The following is a 6,000-nucleotide window of genomic DNA, read 5'->3' as shown; positions in this document are numbered from 1 at the left end:
TTCAAAAGAATGGTGATTCCTAATTTACTAAGCGGCCAATAGCAGCATTCGGAAGGAGGAGCTGCACGATGTAAACACACATCCTGCTTCTACTCCTGTCAGTTAGGTGGATCGGGTTTTAGCATTTTTCTGTTTTGCCAAGACCGTAGATGCCTACATGGAAAGAAGAAGACCAGATCTACGCCGGAGGACCCTTGTAAGTATAATTTCCTTCCACAGGTACCCCTATGGATTTCTTCAGGACGTGCTGACGGATGGACAGCTACCTACGGGCTCAAGATAGGTAAGTATGTGTGGGCTATGTATGTAATAAAGTTTTATTATTCTGGTGTGTCAGTGTGTTTATTTAACTATTTGTATTGCTGTGGAACTACAAGTTCCAGCGGGCCTTTTAATGCTCCGCATGCTGGGACTTCTGGTTCTCCAAGTCCCTGCATGCGGGGGAGGCTTGCTGGGACTCATAGTTCACCAGCAATATACAATAGTTTTATTCTATTTTTACACCATATATCAGCCCTGTGCCCACCAGCCAGGGGAACCAGGAAAAGCCTCAGGCTTCAGCCTGGGTAGGTAAATTCTGGAGGGGGGACCCCTTCATTGGGGAGGGTCCCCAGGACCCCTGCCCAGGCTGACCGGTCAGGGGGATAATGCTTTGGCCGGGGGGACCATAATTGTATAAAACGTCTCCCCCCCGGCTTCAGCCTGGGTAGGTAAATTCTGGAGGGGGGACCCCTTCATTGGAGAGGGTCCCCAGGACCCCTGCCCAGGCTGACCGGTCCGGGGATTTAATGCTTTGGCCGGGGGGGCCATAATTGTATAAAACGTCTCCCCCCCGGCTGTGGCATTGGGCCTTATTCTAGTTCACTCTTTCTGACAAAATCCTTCTTGGACAAAACCATGTGTGCTGCAGGTGGGGCATATGTTACTTGTGCAGATATAATTAGATTTTGGTGGGGTTTTACTTCAAAGTGAGATCTATATTGCAGTGTAAAAATAAAGCAGCCAGTATTTACCCTGCACAGAAACAAAGTAACTCACCCAAATCTAATTCCCTCTGCACATTTTACATCTTCCCCCCCTGCAGTGCACATGGTTTTGTCCATCTAAGAATGATTTTGTCAGAAAGAGTGAACTAGAATAAGGCCCATTATCCTGCTGGCTGGTTGGGCTTGGTGATGGTTCTTAAAATACGGGGGACCCTTAGTCATTTTGTCCCCTGTATTTTAGGAACCAGGACCAGCACTTGCGCCTGGTGCTAGTTTTAATAGATCAGGGGAACCCTACATGTTTTTCCCCCTGATTTTTTAAAACCAGGACCGTCTCTTTGAGCCTGTGGCTGGTTACGGCCTTGGGGGGGACCCCACGCCATTTTATTTATTTATTTTACCACTGCAGCCAATATGAATTCATATTTTAAAATTCAAATTTGTATTTAAAATATTAATTCATATCGGCAAAAATACAAATCCATACGCCATCGGAAAATACAAATCAGTCAAATATAACTGATTAGTAAATTTTCCTCCGGAATACGAATTTGTAAATGCTATATGGCAGCGATGCCAATCGTATGCAATTGTATTAATAATAAGAATACAAATTTTCGTATTCGTATTCTTTGTAAATTCCCCCTTTCTGTCTTACACTGCAGCTGACACGTCCTTATATTCACATTTTCTGGCTTCTTGTCCATGATTTATTCAAAGAAAATGTTTTCTTATATAGCACTATTAGTAATTGTTAATTTTAATTATACAATTGTAATGATCTCTCAGCTACTATTTTACAAATGTGTAAATAAAGCTAAAATATGGTAAAAACAGTTTTCAAGGTTTCTACCTAAATTCTGAATGCACTAAAGCCCCTCAGCCGGGGCTCCGTCGCGGAGGGAATCGCCAGCTATAGAAGCCTATGGGCTTCTCTACGTGGCGCTGTTTGTTGGATCCAAAATGGATCCCTCCCAGGATGTTAGTAGATCTCCCCCTTATTATTTATAACCAGTTATTTATATAGTGCACACATATTCCACAGAGTACAGCAATCTATATTTTCCATACACACTCAGATTAATTGGCTGCTGAAAACAAAAAATGAACCTACTAGGATGTTTTTGGAGTGTGGTAGGAAACCAGAGTCACTGTAGAAAAAAATAAAAATCCATGTTTGGGAGAATTGTGTGGTCAAACTCCACACAGTGGAGTTTGTGGTGGGAATCAATCTCAGGGCTGTGGTGGGAATCAATCCCAGCAATGCTCACCATTACACCAGGCATGTCCAAACTGTGGCCCTCCAGCTGTGGTGAAACTACACATCCCAGCATGCCTTGCCATAGTTTTAGCATTCCCTAATAGCAAAACTGTGGCAAGGCATGATGGGACTTGTAGTTTCACAACTGAAGGGTCATAGTTCAGACATGCCTGCATGACACCATCCGTGGTGAAAGCAAGTTGTTCTGCTGACAGGTCTTCTGGTGTTTAGTCATGACTATTGGTTTGCTATCCAAGATACCCCAAAAATTAGGAAAGTCCCCCGCAAGCCACTTCTCACTACCGTTCCAGATAGCTCAATTATCACTACCCCTGCTTTATAGCACCCAGAATCGTCCACCTGACCGCGTACCCCCCCACACCACCCGGAACTTCACCCAGCTGTCCCTTTCCAAATGGGATATCGGCATTCCTCCCAACTGTCCCGATTTCTGTGGGATAGCCCCCTTTTTTTGGGACTGTCCCACAGTGGGGGGCAGTTGGGAGTCCCCCCATGCAACTCACAGAGCAGCAGGGAACAGACCCCATATGCATGTGCACAGCGTCTGTTCACTATGAAAGAGGGTCTGGGGGCATGGCTATCAGCTCTCACAGCACTCACTGGCCATACCCCCCACTGGAAGTGAAAGGGCACGTGGCCTCTCATCCATGGTCATTTTCTCAGCCATGCCCCTTATCGGGTGTGAGAATGGCTGCGCCGTGCAGAAGCACCACGACTACGAGACATTGTTGGGAGGTATGGATATCGGCAACCCTGCATTATATGCTTCATTAGAATAATATTGACTACAGTGTCTATGTTTCATTCTTCACTTACCTTTAGCACAGTTATAGACTACTCTCCCCAAATTACACAGAGCACCAATCTAAGCACTTTTTCCCTAGACTTCCCATGCACGATATGTATAATGTAGAATATACAAGTGCACAGACTGGATCTTATCTCTACAAGAAGAGGTGGGCCTTACCGGGGGTTTCCCCATGTGCCCCCTTTGGGCCAGTTCAACCTACTGGATTATGAACTGTGTGATCATTTTTTATTGTTTCATTCCTTGGAAGAGACCATGTTACTTATCCCCCACCCCTTTGGTATCCAGTCCCTGGGTCAACAACATCTAGGTTGACAGTCACTAGGTCGACCACTATAGGTCAACAGTTACTAGGTCGACAATGACAGAAGGTCGACATAAGTTTATGGTGGACATGTACCTCAAAAGATCCGACGGTTCATACTTAATAACCATGAGGGAATAGAGTTAGATGATAATAGTGTACCAAGCCATGCGAGGGGACGCAGTACACTTATACGGTGTCCAAGTGGATATATGTCAACATAGACACCAAAAAAAACATGAAAAACTTGTGTTGACTGTTTGAGACTCGACCATGCACATGTCGACCTGAAGCTTGTATCTTCCTTCTGTCAGTCGACCTACGGTATGTTGATCATTCTTAGTTGTCAACCAAGTCAGTATTGACCAATAGTAGTCGACCTAAACATTGTTGCCCCATTATCCCAGAACCCTCCCTATTCACCCACCTCTTTTGTGTTCAGCATTTTGTACTATTACCTTAAAGGCCCATACACAATAGACCAGAGGTTCCCAACCCTGGTCCTCAAGTACTCCCAACAGTGCACGTTTTCCAGGTCACCCGGCAGGTGCACTCATTATTCAGTCACATTTTAAAAGATCCACAGGTGGAGATAATTATGTCACCTGCGATTGTGTGTGGAGACCTGGAAAACCTGCACTGTTGGCAGCGGCGTAACTATAGCACCGCAGCCCCCGCCACCGTGGGGGGGGCGCGGTGCATGTAGGGGCGCCGGGGGCTGCGGTGCTATAGTTAAACCCCCCCAATCCCCCGCAGACTTACCTATTGCGCTGGTCCCGGCGGCTCCGTTCTTCTGCTGAGGACCACCACAAAATGGCCTCCCCCATATAGCAGACAGTTCTCTGAAACTGTCTGCTGTATGGGGGCGTCCATTTTGTGGTGGTCCTCAGCAGAAGAACGGAGCCGCCGGGAGCAGCGCGATAGGTAAGTTTGGGGGGGGGATTTGCATAGGCGGCGGGGCGGCAGGGCAGGGGTGCTTGGTGGGGCGGCGGCGAGGGGGGGCGCCCCCCCTAACGGCGGGGGAGGCGCCCAAAATGTAGCTACGCCACTGACTGTTGGGGGTACTTGAGGACCAGGGTTGGGAACCACTGCACTAGACGATATCGGTCACAATATCATCCAGTGCTCAGTCTACCACCTTTGGAGATGGGGCTGAAATCAGCCCCTCTGCCCTCCAGCTCTTCCTCTTTTCCTCTGTCTCCGAACTATGGGGTTGGCTTAGGATGGCTGGGGTGGTGCACCTGCCTGTAGCACCTGGGGTTTGTCTTCTCAGGGACCAGACAATATGGTATGTCATTCCTTTTCCATCACTAACCAGAGCCAGGGCCACTGCTCACATGTCATCCACCGTGACAGCACTGTACTCATAAACTGGATAAGTCTGGAGTCGCCTATGGATGAACCACTGATAGTATATATCTGTATGCTGTGTATTCCCTGTGTAGAAAGTCTTTTTTTCAACACTTGATTGGCGCTTATTAATATCTACTTGCTTAAAGACGCCTTCCCCTGCTTTGTATCCTCCACTACCAGATACATACAGATATGTATTCACTAGTTCCAGGATAACAGTAATGCTGCAGCTGTGCGACCCTGAACAGAGCCACACTTGAACTGCTCCATCAGGCACCATCTAGTGGCCGCTGGCAATCACACCACCTGAATTCCCCCCATATAGGTGAGGAGCAGCGTTAAGACTTTTGATTGTATAAGATTTTTGGTCTGTGCAGAGTTTGGATATTGTTAGAGCCGCCTCTTTGCTGGTAACAAAGCGATAAACTCTGAATAACCCCCCCATAGTGTATACCAGGGCTGGGCAACACGGGCCCTCCAGATGTTAATGAACTACACATCCCAGGATGATTTGCATTCGTTTTGCTAAGTGGCCATGCTGAAACTGATGCAAGGCATGCTGTGATGTGTAGTGTTGCCCAGCCATGGTGTATACAGACTGCAATCTTGCAAAAAATATAGTCAGTGGCCACATCCTGGAATATGCGGCCATTAACAATTCACACAAATCTTGCTGTAAGTTCAAAAGATCGGTAGAAACCATACCTCCCAACTGTCCTGTTTTTCATGGGACGGTCCCGCCCCCCTGCCCAAGTGCGGGGGGGGGGGGGGGGGGGGGTGTTGTTGGGAGTCTCCCCAGCCTGAAGGGAATAGACACATGCACACAGCATCTATTCAGCCGAGCAGAGGATGAAAAACGGGGTGTGGTCAGACAGTGCCCTCATTTGCATAGGCCACGTCTCCTTTTTGGCACGCTCTTGTCCCTCTTCAGGGGATTACAAAGTTGGGATGTAGGACACACACTGATGACTATGGGTACATGTAGGTTATGAGAAAACAGGAAATCAGTTCATTATTAGAAGGCGAGGATCACTTTAGAATGTAAGCTCTCACGAGCAGGGCCCTCTTTCTCCCTTTCTCTTGTAGAGTGATGAGTGGAGAGAGATAAATTACCAGGCAATCAAATACAGAATAGTTGGTAACATGACAGTTAGGAGCTTATTTGCTGATAATTTATATCTTTCCACTTTATCACTCTCCAAGGCTTAATAGATCTACTCCATACAATCAAAATTTCCTGTAACGTGTACCTCCGCAGATTGCACAT

The sequence above is a fragment of the Crinia signifera genome, chromosome 1, assembly GCF_055691185.1.
Source record: "Crinia signifera chromosome 1, ASM5569118v1, whole genome shotgun sequence".
Taxonomy (NCBI): domain Eukaryota; kingdom Metazoa; phylum Chordata; class Amphibia; order Anura; family Myobatrachidae; genus Crinia; species Crinia signifera.
Note: the sequence above shows the minus strand (reverse complement) of the source record.